We start from the raw sequence: 15560 nt of genomic DNA on the forward strand, positions 1-15560 counted from the left end.
GTCCCATATAAAGGCTATATATGTTATTATGTGAGACAGGTGAATATCACTAACTTACTTGGATTTTTTTAAGGTTAAGACTTGCATCTTATAATCCCTGTGTAGTACCTATATCCTCAAATCTATGCCCTCTCCCAAAGCTCACCTCATTTCGGTTCTGACCTAGACAGGAAACAAGGAATCACAAGCCTTTGTACCAACAAATAATTTTTCCAACTATAATTCATTAGTACCTTATTCCAAAAGCATATGAATACTTACAAGATGGTTAATCCTCATTAAAAACTAAGATTACATGACATAATTACATGTAAATAAGAAAAATGAATTAAACTCTTACCCTTTCCTATGTCGGGCACCAGTTGTGAATCTTATATACAATTAGAGTTACATTGCTAAGCTAAAAATATTGGTAAAGATCTAAAAATGACAAACAGTGCCTTTTAAATTAATGTCTTATTAGTTGAGTGAAGTACACTGACAAAGAATAATTTATGCTTATTCAAACTGCACTCGACATCTTCAGGTGTTTCCAAATGAGCTCACAGAAGAGTGATTAAATGCATCTGATAACAAGCCACACATTGCTGAAATTACTTACCGCCTCATTTTATGATTAATTAAACATGTAGATTAAAGTTGCAAAAGAATTTAGATTAATGAGCAAGTTAAGTCTTGCTGATATAAGTGAATTGGGAATTGGATGCTCTGTGGAACTTTATAAACATGCATTTTATAATGAATAAGACAAGGCTACATGCAGAATCGTGGCCACTAGGGCCTTTTGACGATGCAGTCTTTTTTAACATGGTTTGACAGCTTTCAAATAACATTCTTCTATAGACTTTAAACTTTGTGTTTTGCTGTAAAACACAAGACTACATAACTCATGTACCAGGAGTACGATTATTTTTTAGCTCTCCAAGGTAATGACCCCCTGTAGCAGCAGCTGTTCAGAAAAAAATTACAAGCTCAATTGTTATTTTAATCAGAGATAGTTTAGTAGTTAAAAGCAGTTATGCAACTTGTAAAATTATATGACACCTCATCAGTAGCTTCTCTTGAACACTCCTTCTTCCAAAAGTAAAACCATCCCAAAAAAGTCATAACTTTCCAGAGGACTTATTAGCAAAGCAGGGTGCTCAGTCATTCATAAAATATTCAAACCACATTTATTATTGTGGTTTCTGTACTAGGAAAGGTAATGTTTAAATTTATGATGACTCTTAAAAGCTCTAACAGTGTGTCAAAATATCTGCTAGGGTTTGCTGAGTATCTGATTTTTCTCTTTTAAGATCAGCTTTACCTAATCCAAGCAGCTTAGACTGTGTCAAAAGGCAAGTTGGACTTTACGATTTTCCAGGGCAAGAGAAATGTACATCGCTAACAGAGATACAGTGCATTCTCCTTTGCAAGGAAAACAGAAGTGGAAAGAAATTGAGCCAAAGTAACCAAACTAGCTTATGGTTGAAGATCTATTCCATTGTAGCACAATGCCATTTATTACTACCATAGCATAAGGAAGACACACCTACAACTTATTTTAATTGATCCAATCTGCTATTTAAAACATACTTATAATTCTTTTCTACTTATTTATAGACCTTATGCATGATTTCTTGGCAAGATTGAGATTTTTATACTGCTAACACTTTTTTCCTCTTAATTCTGATCTCTTAGACTCTAAAGACTTAGCAAGAAAACTATAGAAATTTTTACTTACGGGTCAAAAGGAGATGCTTTGTGACACAGGTGGCAAATTACTATCATTAACCCCACATATTTATCATGTGGACATAATTTCCCATTTGAAGATTCATGTTAATAAAAACATAATACTTAAATATAAGTCTCTGACTGCTGAAATTTATTAAAAATTTAGATCAGCTATATAAAGAGCTAAAACAAAATTGTCTCAATTTGATTTCTTTACTTCCTTTCAGTTTTATTGTCTGTGTTTTTCACCAAGTAATGTAAACCACAGTTTATCACCACAAAACATTATTTTAAATATTTTGAATGTATAAACCTAACCCCTTGTAGTTCAACTTGAATATAATAATTAGGATTTGTAAGTAGATATATGAATTTGAATACTTCAAGGACTTTTACTTTATACAAATACTTTTTCTTTATATAAAATTACTTTTTCTTTATATAATAGTTTAAATTCTTCATTTCTACTCTTAAATGTAGAAAATCTGATAGCAAAGTGGTGATATCAACCTGAAAGGGGCTGGGTTAGAGAAAGCTTAAGAATAACTCCTTTGCAATCGTAAAATGTTTTTGGTATGTATCAGAAGGACAAAGATTATTCAGACAGCTCAACAAATCAAATTTTAAGGAGCAGGATCTTTCCACTCCAGCCATTGCCATATTATTTTTAGACACTCCCAAATTATGAGGTGTGTCCTGGAGCTATTAATAATTTAATAGGAATGTGTCATTACATTGGCTTTTAATACAAGAAGATACATTTTTTCCCCCATGAAAGTAATTTTTATAAAATAACTTTAAGTCCTAAGTACTGAATATACTTAACTATTATATGTATGTATTACTATTAGTGCTTTTTTCTAATAAATTATTTATACAGTTTACCTGCATAGATTACATAAATTACTGGTATTTAAAGATAAAAGTTATATGTTTGCCTGAAATGCCAAAATAGGTACGTCACCTGAAATTTTTAATGAATGGGCAATTAAAAATACCCCAAATCAGCCATAATGTGATATAAGAATTCTTAAATCTTATTTTCACTAAATCAAGATGTCAATTTATTGTAACACAAATTTTATTTCATAACACACAGTCCAGTGGGTTATGAACCTTGTATGTCTTAGGGGAGATTAACATTCTTTTCTATCTCATCTATAGGTTGAAAAAAAGTATTAAAATTCTCACCAGAGACTAAACTGAGATAACTAAATTCATTTTAGTGATGGGTTTAGTCCATTTTAGTGATTGGGCCAAGGTTTGTCAAGGTGAACTACAAATGCATTAATATCCACAGTGCTGCCAAATGCTGAATTATTAACACTGTCACCTCCTCGGTTTTAATTCATTCTCTATAGAGGAGTCTTGTGAGATTCATCAAAACACAGTTTTGCAACATGTTTACCAGCATCCTGGAGGCAACATGTCTTCAGCTGAAAATAAGATGACTCTCAATCAAGGAAACCACCATTGAGGCCAGACTAAGGTTTATAAATGCAAAGAACCAGTCTGTAGTGAAGAGAGCAGATGAAGTCAGGTGATACCTCATGCCAGATCCTTGCCAAGTCACTTGAGATACCAGGCAGATGACTTAAGGTGGCTGTTCATTTGGCAGGATCAACAGCATTATGTACAAAATCTATTAGTTATGTATGCCAATGCAAGCATCTGAGGACCAAAAAGGGTGCTGAAAAATGGCTCCAAAATGACAATGGTTTATCGATTTATTCTATTGACTGTGCAAATTCCTTAGTTCTCTTAACCAAATATAGTTAGTTAACTGAAGGAGTCCTGAATTTTTCCTCCAGTGAAGAAATAAAAGATTTCCTTGTTTTCTACATTAGTTATGCTAGAACCACCTTTGAAGTTCCCATATATCCAAATTAGTTTTGTGGGTAAGTGCACATTAAAAGTAGTCTTTTATAAACTGATTGGGAACTTAGAGTATAATTATTTTTGAAAATCAAAGGTTTTTAAACTTTACTCTGTACCTTATATTCTATCTTGATGGGAAAGTGAAATCAAAACTGATTTTATTCACAGAATAAATAAATGAATACAAAAGGATTCAAGACTTGGGAAAACTTAGGATTTCTGATACTCTGTTTTTCAATCTTTCATTCAATAGATATGCTGCCTATAAATAGAAGCATTCCTGAAAAATATTGAATTGTGGTAGTAAAATAGTTTAATTTGTGCATAAAATTTAATCAATAATCCTAGTACATTTAAACACAAGTTAAACCTAGAATATGTGAGAAACTTAGGTGTATAAATGATGTAGGCCTCCTTAGTATTGGATCATAAAAATGCAATGCAATCCTAATTTGCCATGGAAATAAGAAATAAACGTGAACATCAGTTACGTTCATGTATATTACACTTGGGCCCTTACACAAAGTGATAAGGAATAACAAAGTCCTTCTTGAAGCATTTTCCTTTCCTCATCAGGAGACAAAGAATGTCTAAAACAAAAGAAACTAATAGTTAATGGGCCCACTATCACCAAATATAGAAAAAATTTTCTCCATCCATCATATAATCTTCTCAACAACCACACTCATTTAACAGATGAAGGAATTGTGACTAGGCCCAGGTAATTTGATCAGAGTCACATCAAGTGAAGCCCTAGTGTATTCAACTCCAAGGTCTATTTGTTCTTGCTGCCATATTATGCTCACTTAAAGCCTACACCGTGTTTGCATTTATGCTATTTTCTATTATCTAGAATTCTTTTCTGCTTCTTAGTTTATCTATCCCCACCACTTTCTTCCAAGGTCCACCTACTCCAAAAACTATGTTGAGTTTTAGCACTTTGTTTAAAAGCCCTTACAGCAATGGCTGAAGTTACACTGACTCACACAATTGCATTTTGTAATGTTATCAACGTTACCATGTATATTACATTATTGTGCTGAAGGTGTCACAAAATTGTTTCACTAACATATCACAATGTATCTCTCCCACTAAACTCTCAGTTTCACAGGAACTTGATGATGATGATGATGATGATGATGATAATGATAATTTGTATATATACTACCCACCTCAACCAACCACCTTTTGCTCTCATGTTGCTCTCTGGGGCCCCAAAATCTTACTTTCATCTCTGCTTTCATTTACTCAAATGTTCTCAGACTTCCAAACCACCTCTCTTTCCTTCCCAATCAAAAATTCTATTTCTGAAGATTGCATAAAAGGTGTAAGACACTCAGTTTTTCTTTTATGTAACAAATAAGCACTTACTATATGTTGGAAACTAGGGATAGGTAGACAAGTCAGATATTTCTCTAAGAGTTTACAATCTGCCACAACACATAGAAAAATATTTGTAACATAGATTTGTAAACGTTGCAATAAAAGTATGCTAGCCCATAAGTATATTCACCTACTATGTACACACAAAAATTAAAAATTTATTTTAAAAGTATGCAAAAAAGTAATATGGGTACAAAGAATAAAGAATAAGCAATCACTTGGGAAATAAGTAGCTCAGGAAGGCTTCATATAAGAGATTTGGTAAGATAAAGCTTTACTGATGAACAGGAAGCAGGAAGAGAAACAGCAATAGTAACCATCTTTTATCAAATACTTTCTATGTGTGAAGCACTCTTACTTAAAAAACTTTATATATATTATATAACATTCCTCACATTTGTGAAGACTTCTGCCTCTGGCCAAGATGGACTAACAGGGACCAGATTTATCCTGCTGGCTTAAACTACTAAAAAACTGGGCAAAATATATGAAAACAGGAAGCAGCAAAAAAAAATGGTGATTCCTGAGAAAGGTAAAACAAATGAAGTCATCCCTACAGTTGTCCCAGCTTACTGCATAGAGAGAGAAACTACTGACTGCTATGCACAGAGGTGAACTCTAATAATTTCAGTGAGTTAAGAAGATGGAACTTGGAGTCTAGAGGGGCCAAGGTGTCTACAGTTTGTAGGGTAGAGCAATGGCGAAAAGAGACCTGCATATAGAGTTTCAGAGATATGCAGAGTCTCACAAAAACTTAACCAAGTATTAATTAGTACATGTATATGAAGAAACTAACCAAGGTTAGGGAAAAGTACACTTAAAAGGAACAGAAGGAGCAAACCCCAGAGCTCATTCAAGGCCAGGAATAGGTCATCTTCCCATCATCAAAAGTGTAAAGCTTCATAACACAAGCAACATTGATCAGAATATTAGAATGGTATTGCATCAGTAGTAAAGAGAATGATCCCTACACTAAAGGCCATCCTGGTTCCAAACAACAGAGCTTAAAAGCAAGCATTGAAAGCATGACAGAGTATAAAACCAAGAATCAAACTATTTCCACTTTAACTGCATACCAAAAAAAAAGTTCAAAAATATTTATAGAAATACAAAAATATTGAGCACTTAAAATAGTAAAATTTACAGTCTCTGGTATCCAATAAAAATTTACCAGCCATACCAAGAAGCCACACAAACAAAATACAACTCATGAAGAAAAATCAATCAACTGAAACTGTTCCAGAAATGACATAGATGATAAAACTAGTGGACAAGGATATTAAAACAGCTATGATACTTTCATTTCATTTGTTCATGGAGCTAAAAGAAAGACTAAATATATTAAGCAAAGAAATAGAATATATTTTTAAAGATTCAAATTGAATTTATAAAGATGAAAACAGATTATCTGAGATGAAGAGTTCACTGGGTAGAATTAAAAGCAGATTAGACACTGAGGGACAAAGATAAGTGAACTTGAAGACTTACAAATAGAAACAATCTAGAACAAAACAAAGTGTGGGGTGAAAAAGATGAAAAAAATGAACAGAAAATCAGGGAGTTGCAGTGAGTTGTAGGACAATTTCAAGCTGCATAATATACATGTATAATATGGAGGGATATGAACAAAAATTTTTAAGAAACAATGGCTGAAAATTTTCCAGATATAATGAAAACCACAAACCCACAGATCCAAGCATCTCAAATAACCTCAATCTCAAGAAACATTAAGAAAACTACACCAAAGCACATGATAATCGAATTGCCTAAAACCAATGATAAAGGGGGAGAAAAAAGCAGCCAGAGGAAAATGGCATATTACATATAAAGGAACATATATAAGAATTACAGTGGACTGATTTTTGAAAATAATGCAAACTAAAAGACTATGAATCAATCAATATATTTAAAATATTGGACAACCAAAAAGTCCATCTGAAATTACTATACCTACTGGAATAAAATTTTTTCAGAAATATAAAATGAGTTTCCCAAGGACAAATGACTAGGTTTTGTATCAGTAACCTTTTGTTCCTCTTTTTCATATACATATATTTTATCTCCACTCACAAACTGATTATAAACTCCTGAGGACTAATTCTTCCTTTTCTATTTTGAATCCCACCTCATAGAAGATCTCTGAGTTCATATTCTTATAGAGTGAATGAACGAGTGAGTGTTAGTGTTAGTATGAATGATAAGGTAATATGAATGACAAGGATCCCCAACAGGGTCACTTTGAGTTTATTGTGGGTTTTTTTAGTCTATTTTTAAATTTTTATTTCAATAAGTCTTTTCTCACTTATGAATATGTTTTCCTGCACTATTCCCTCATCTTGAAAAGGACAAGTAGAAGAGAGCCTGCATCTTAAGCATAATATTTGCTGCAACTATATCTCCTGTGGACAAGGACAGAATGTGGCAATATAACCAGGGAGTCATAGTCATCACTTTATCTGAGAGAGTTTTAAAAGTAACCAAACTCCATGTGCACCTGTTCTATTCTTCACAGATGCCATGCACTAATCCCTATGTGAGAGCCACCTGATGAAAATGCCATAATCTCAAGTATCTTCACTTTTCTCAGATTCATGGTAGCTAAGTTTTACCTTATGTCTCTGAAATCAACAAGGCCCTGCCTACGCACTTTAGGTCCTAGTCTTAATATCTTTTGTATTTATGTTATGCCTCTAAATCCTCAAGGCAATTATATCTTTAAGGATATCCTCGTTCCTTTAAAAATGTATCTTTTGCATAGTCTTCCATGGGAAGAAAAAAAATGTTAATTTTCAATGAGGATCTAATTAATGAGATGGAAATGGACTTGCACATTGACAAGAGATATTTAGTACAATCATTTCCCTCTGACTTTTCAAAAATTCAATACTGTGATGAACAAGAAGAAAGCAATAAGAGTCATTTTGATTCCTTTCTCTTATGCTTCCCATAACATATAGTCTTACCAGTCTTATTCATCACTTGTTTAAATCTTTTACCTTTTACCTGAAATTCTGCAGTAGTCCTCACAAGCTGCTTCTGTAGCTTGTCTTTTTTTTTTTCCCTCTAATCGACTCTACTAACTATTCACTTAATTAATTTTTCAAAAGTGAAGCTCTTGGCATACTATTGGACTATTTGGTTGCGATGGTCCCCTATGATCTACCAAATGCCTTAGCTTAGCCTTACGGATCACGATGATATGATCACACTAAATTTTCTAGCCTATACATACCTATACCTCAATCCATCTGAACTTATTGTTTCCTATCCCATACTATGTGCTTCCATTAGTCTGCCCCATATTCCCCACACTTGTGCTAGTCCCCTCACTAGCAGGATGCTCCTTTCTTCATCTCCTATTCCACTGACAAAATTCCACCCAACTTTTAAAGAATATCAAAAAGTCATTTCTTAATGTACTCCCTCTTAAAGAGATATATCTTAAATTTTTTGAAACTCCTAGAGTAGTATTTTTAACTCTATTAACATATTCTGCATAGGAAATTCCATCTCCTCTCCTCTGTGTATCTCCTCTGCAATAATAAATGCAATTTAATTAACATTTTCCTTCTTTGAGCCATGCATTGGTTCACTTAGACACTAGGGACACACAAAAAAAGGAATAAGAGAGTTTAATAATTACGTCTAGACTCTAAGGTTCTTGAGGGCAGGGACTTTGTATAATATATTTGCATTTGTTTCCAATGCAGCATCTAATGCTGTGCTTTGAAAAAAGTCAGTAATTAGTATACACTCGTGGAGCTGAATTAGTTTCCAATAGGTGCCAAGCATTATTCTTGGAAGAAAACATTTGCTACCAAAAAAGGATTTGTCTTAACTGGGAAAACAGATAACCACATCTTTAAATAGCTTTCAGAGATCAAGATGGAAATTAGATTAACCACTGGTTATACCATCCAGAATGAAGATCCTAATGGGGTCAGAACACTTCTCACTATGCTATTAACTTCCAAGCAGGCCAGACTGCTTCAAACAATAAATTACCATATGCCCGAAGCTTCAATATTGCAATTTGGTCCAGGCAAAGATAGTTATTCCTTCACATCTGTTTCTGGTACTGTCTTGGGAGTTTATATAGAACACTTTAAGTTGACTTCAAGATTTAAATAAGTATCTATTCAATATATCTGGGAGATAGGCACTTCCTGTTTGACCTAATCACATCCACAGTGTTTACTCTCATCATGCTTATGTTTCCTCCTTTCCTGGAAAGCAGAATGGAAAGGCACAGTAAAGTTTTTTTAAGATGGCATAAGGAATAAATAGACATGAAAATGGTCAAAAGCATTATGCAAAAACAAAACAATTCCTCTCAATTATATTTATTAATAACATGAAAAAAATTAAGCAGCACAACTGGGGTCACTGCTAAAAGACCAAACCAAGCCCCAGTGCCAGGCACCTGCCAGGCTAAGAGTTCCTTTGGCTGAGCCCAACTCCTCCCACAGTGACACACCCCTCCTCCAGGAAAAAACTCAGCAGGGAAGGCAACAATCACTCTGTCCATTATTGAAAGTCAACTTAGCAGCCCAAGGACCTAAATTAAGGGTCAGTTGCAGAGAATGAGGGAGAGAAGTGCATACTCTTTGAGTAGGAGAAACAGAAACCTAAAATCCAGGCTCTGACATCTGTATTTCTAGAGAGAACTACCACCAAAAGACAGTTGCAATATTCCCACAGGATGAGAAAAGGATTAGGCAGGGCTTTTTCATGGCATTCAGCCTCAGACTAAGATATAACACTTCTGAGGCCAAATGTCTATGGTGCTCTGAAACAGCTCAAACTATGAAAATTTTATCAGATAAATTTGTAATAGAGAATATTCTAAATGAAATAAAACCCTGCTGGTATACTGGAATGGAACAAATTGGTTTCAAACTCAAATCAACTGTTTAAATTCTAGCTCTGCCTTTCATTCATTCCTTCCTTGTCTTCATATATTTTTTGTTCATTTACTCATTCTTTCAACAAACATTTATTGGGAACATACTATATATCAGGCACTGTGCTAGAAACTCCACATACAAGTTTGAACAAAACAGTCATGGTCTCTTCCCTGACAGAGCTTTTAAACTAGTGTAGAGACTACACATTAACTAAATATACAAATATATGATAATACCAATCATTTTAAGTGATAAGGAGGCAGAAAAGAAATCGGAATTTAGAGAAAATAACTGGGTATTGCAGGGGAGGAAGCTATCTTACAATAGTGTTGAAAGGATTAAAAACAACACCTAAGTGCTTAGCACTATATCTAGAACATACAGGTTCTTAACACAAGCAGCAACTGTTTTTTGTTAACTTCTCTGTGCCAAGTATAGACCCTTGACTGTCTATTCTCTCCCATTCCTCCCCCACCACAGAAACTGGGAAGTGTTGGAGCACCGTTAGTTTCTGTTGTGGGAGAGTTGCAGGCTGTTCCCTCTAGATATTTCAAATTGCTTCACAGCTTGCCATTCTAACAGTCTTATACATAACCATAACTTCAATCAATCCATAACCTTCTTTCAGGCATATTTGAGCTTCACCTTTTGTGTAGTATCCTTGAGATAATTTATAAATGTTATCTTTTTAGTTCAATTGGATATTTATCCCTTTTATCCCTAAGTTAAATTACACGTAACAAATGACCAACATCTACAATTGAGATGAACTCATTATGTATGGAAGAAATGCCAGAGAACACACCTAGGGACATCCCTGATGGTTATAACTGTATGGTTATATAGGATATCTTACTGTAAGAGATCTTTCTAAAAAATGTAAAATTCTCCTTTTAAGATCACGATTATTTCTCTATCCTGTTCTTAGAGAGCAAATATTCAATAAGCCTTAAAATTTCACAAATCCTAATTCAAGTTCAGTAAACTGCTGGGCCAATAAAGACTATAATTTCTTTCTAATTATCCTATCTTCATCACCCCAAAATAGTAAAACTAATTCCAACAGTTCCTTAGTTTCTTTGATTGCCCAAAGTGGACTAGAGTGCCTTTAGTTTATATAAGAAGCCCAATCAGTACTTTTCAGTTCTTAATCAAAACGGTGACCCTGCATACAATTTAAGATACATGTCTTAGGTACTATCACACAACTCAGCACATAGCATACAGACTAATTAGAAACAATCTCTTTCTAAATGAAAAAAAAGGAAGGACAGAAGAGAGAGGAGAAAGGAAAAGGAAGGGGAAGGGGAAAAGAAGGAGAAAGAAGATTCATTACACTGTAAGTTACTTGTCAGAAAAGTGATTCCAAAGAGATTCCCAACCCCCAAAACTAAAAACATCATATACCACATTATAAACCTAATTCACATGATTATTTGATCTACCAGATATAAACACGCTTCTTGGTCATAGTTACAATGAATGAGAACTTTCTAAAGGTCTCTGATATACAATATCAGAGTGTAATACATAGATGATTATTTTCATACACATCTATATTAACCTTTACCCAGAGAAAGCAAAATTGTTCTCATTGGTTTTTATCAAGTAGACATACATTTCCTAAAATTCCTAAAGTTGTACTTAGAGGGCACTGAGTTGAAATAAATAAACTTTACATAAATTAGGGGGGAAAAACTGTAGAACTCCTTTTACATTGGTATTGTCTGATCCAAGCAGTATTTCCACATCTTAAAAAAGTCCTAAAATCCATTTTGTGATTCTACAAAAAATCTCTTATTTCAATCATTTACTGTTTAACTTATCACTCTGCCTTTTTCTCCTCTTCTTAATTACTGCAATGAAGTAGGAGGAACAGATATTTTCTCCATTTGTTCAACCATATTGTCTCAAAAAGCTCCAAGGCCCTCAAAGTTTTCTGACACTCAACTCTCTTGTTTATACCCACATTTTTCATGTCTCCCAGATATTGCCATTTAGTAATCTGTCTTGTGACTACAATTCCAGGGAAAAACTCTAACTAGTCACAGAGTCAACATAATTAGTGGCTTCCACATACTGCCTCTGCCAGGACAAAGCTCAGAATGTTTTAATCCCTTAAAACTGTCAGTCATCCAATGAGCACACACTTACTACTATATCAGATATCAAAATATGTGAGATCAATCTCACCCTTAAAAAAAAAAAAATCCATTCTGATTACTGATTCTACAATATATATAATAATGGAAAAATAATACATCTGGATTTCTTCATTTTGTTCAATGAAACATCAGAATACTAGTGGCAGTAATTAAAACTAAGTGATAGGCTTGTCACCAGCCTGCCTTAGCTTTAAGGAAAGAAAGAATCTATATTCTGCCCAACGTAGGCACTTATAGGAGTGGAGACTTAGGTTCCATTAATGCTGTTGCTTAATTATCTATGATGTCAGGATTCAAAAAGGGAAAAATAATTAACTGTAAAACATACCTTTTGTTGTGCTTGTGTGCTCCAAAGGTATAAAATAGCCCAGAGGTGAAATAAAAATAGAAAATCTGCTTTTATTAATGAATTCATTCACTTAAGTTTATATCAAACTGTGTGAGCTGAAAAGAAAGAGAAAGAGCTAACTCCAGTACAGTTTGTATCCAAAGAAAACTCCACCCACATAAACTCTCTAGCAACATAACAAGTTTTAAGTCCTGGGGGTAGAGACCATCTTTTCTTCTCTTGTAAGCACTGTGTCAAGCCTATAGTGCTAAGCAAATAATAATAATAACAAGCATTACATCACATGAACAAACTTTTTTGAATAAACACTAAGAATATTATCTTTTTCCAGTTATCTATGAAAGGTGATGATTTGGAAATTATTCTTTTTATACTGTCATTGCCTCACGTCTTTGAATACCTCCAGCAATAAATATGTAAGTCATACTCAAAGAGAGAGAGAGAATACACAAAATGCTTTACCTTTTATTGGCAATCTTTAACTTACATTTTTATGCTTTGGAGCTAGCAAAAATTTGGTGAAATTATAATCATTTTTACCAATATTCCAAAACAACATAAAATATGAACTTGAGATAAAACTATAAGCTGAGAGTGACACATTTCATTTATTATTCAATCTTTATAAACTGAATAGTTACTAAAATATTTCTATCTAAAAACCTGAGTAATCAATGACTTCACTTTTTCCTGAATTATAGACAGACTATATTTTACATCTTATAGACCACTGCTATAAAATAAAAGCAAAAATTGACAAATGTGATCTAATTAAAGAGCTTCTGTGCAACAAAAGAAACTATTGACAGAGTAAACAGACAATCTACAGTATGGGGGAAGATTTTTGAAAACTATACATCTGATAAAGGCCTAATACCCAACATCTATTAGGAACTTAAACAAAATTACAAGAAAAAAACAACACCATGAAAAAGTGGGCAAAGGACGTGAACAGACACTTCTCAAAAGAAAACGTACATGTGGCCAACAATCATATGAAAAAAAGTTCAACATCACTGATCATTAGAGAAACGCAAATCAAAACCACAATGGGATACCATCTTATATCAGTAAGAATGGCTATTACTAAAAAGTAAAAAAATAACAGATGCTGGTAACATTGTGGAGAAAAAAGGAATGCTTATACACTGTTTGAGGAGTGTAAATTAGTTCAACCATTGTGGAAGACAGTGTGATGATTCCTCAAAGACCTAAAGACAGAAATACCATGCAACCCAGCAACCCCATTACTGGATATATACCCAAAGGAATGTAAGTCATTCTGTTATAAAGACACATGCATGCATATATTAATTGCAGCACTATTCACAATAGCAAGGACAAGAAATCAACCTAAATGACTATCAATGATAGACTGAATAAATAAAATGTGGTATATACACGCTATAGAATACTATGCAGCCATAAAAAGAATGACATCATGTCCTTTGCAGGACATGGATGGAGCTGGAGGTCATTATTATTGGCAAACTAATGCAGAAACAGAAAACCAAATACCACATATTCTTACTTATAAGTGGGAGCTAAGTGATGAGAACACATGGACACATAGAGGGGAACAACACACACTGGGGCTTATCAGAGGGTGGAAAGTGGGAGAAGGGAGAGGACCAGAAAAACTAACTGATGGGTACTTGGCTTAATACCTGGAGGATGAAATAATCTGTACAAAAAACCCTCATGACACAAGTTTACCTATGTAACAAACCTGCACATGTACCCCCGAACTTAAAAGTTAAAAAAAAAAAGACATGCTAAAGGTTAAACAACAACAAAAAAGCCAGCTATGCCCAATTAGTGTATTTATTGACACTTCTTCACTTCTTTATATGTGAGACCATCACTAAGCTTAAATAATGGCTTTATTTCCCCTTCTCTATATGCACTTAGTTACTTTCAATATTAATGAAAGCTATGTAAGAATACTGGAAGATGATTAAACTTCTCTTCTTGGTTAAAAACAAGTTCAGAGAGCAGCTTTTTAGGGAAATATTCAAATTTATTAGCAGCTCTTAGAAAATTGCCCCCAACTACCACATTGTTTCCAATCTCAAGTTAAAAAGAATTTTTCTCCATCAGGCACTGAATCACTTTAATGTTGACTCTTGAGGAACTCTACTCCACCTTCAAATGTATCCAGTAAATTCAACTTTACTACAGTACTATAAAAATGTGAAAGAACTATAATAACATCTAAAAAAAAAAGAGCTGTTGGCACTATATTACTTTAGAGAAAACCCTAAACTGAATACTAATGCAAAAATTTAATGATAGTTTGCCTAGTTGCCAAAAGAGTTACAATAATTATTTTGCTATAATGTGTAAGTTGTTTTGAAGGCATCTGAGAATACTAGTGTGTAGGATTCAGAGTAAGTCCTCAAAGTGTCATTGTTTTTGTGGGTTTGTTTTTCAGTATCAATAAATCATCAATATACAATCTTCACTGTAACACTGTCCTCTGACTAGAGGATTGCCTTATGAGTTCTGCTTCTTTAATAAGTCAGCTTCCTTGATTGGCATCCAACATGGATCCACCTCACACCAATTCCACTTTACGGTGAATACAGGATTATGAGGTCATGGTAAAACATTCAGACAGAATCAATACAGTTTTACTTCCATTTTCTTTTATAAACTACGACCAAATTTTTAGAGTTGAAAAGTAAACCAAGATCAAATTTAGACATGTTGTTTGAAATTAGCGAAGATGAAACACTTCAGTGCCAGACAAAAGCCCTGATTTTAAGAGTAGGTTTTTGCCTTCCTGAAATGCCTAGCTCAGGCTGTGTATTTTTATGCCTGCAGATATTGGCATGTTTCACATTTAAGATTATGACACACCAACTTATTTTGAAATTTTGAAAATCTTCCACCGTGCATGTTTCAAATGCTTCATGACTATCACTGATAATTGAGCAATTAACTTGAAATTACCAAATGTGCTGTGGTGGCACAATATGTAGTAAGCAACATGAAAGAATAAAGAACAGAGGAACTTGGTACAGTGAAAAAAAAGTAATAAAGTGTAAAATAGGCCATAATAATAATAATAATAGTAACTGAGTAAATTTTAATGGTCCCAGGTCTCAGTGGTTTAACAGTGCCAGTAAAATGGTTTAATGAAACAAGTCCAGAGTATTA

General features: G+C 33.7%; 1 protein-coding gene across 8 annotated transcripts in view; it reads right to left on the reverse strand.

The window, feature by feature from the left end:
- SOX6 (SRY-box transcription factor 6) overlaps window positions 1-15560 on the reverse strand; it is a 766932-nt gene that overhangs the window by 489022 nt on the left and 262350 nt on the right. Inside the window, exon 7 of one of the 8 annotated variants that reach the window (XM_021926864.2) lies at window positions 12378-12493. The exons of 6 other annotated variants lie outside the window; for them this stretch is intronic. The gene's annotated coding sequence lies outside the window, so the exon portion shown is untranslated. Of the gene's footprint in view, window positions 1-12377; window positions 13370-15560 lie in introns of those variants that run through there. One more of the 8 variants, XM_021926870.2, reaches the window with a different exon arrangement.

Source organism: Papio anubis, chromosome 12, assembly GCF_008728515.1.
Source record: "Papio anubis isolate 15944 chromosome 12, Panubis1.0, whole genome shotgun sequence".
Lineage (NCBI taxonomy): Eukaryota > Metazoa > Chordata > Mammalia > Primates > Cercopithecidae > Papio > Papio anubis.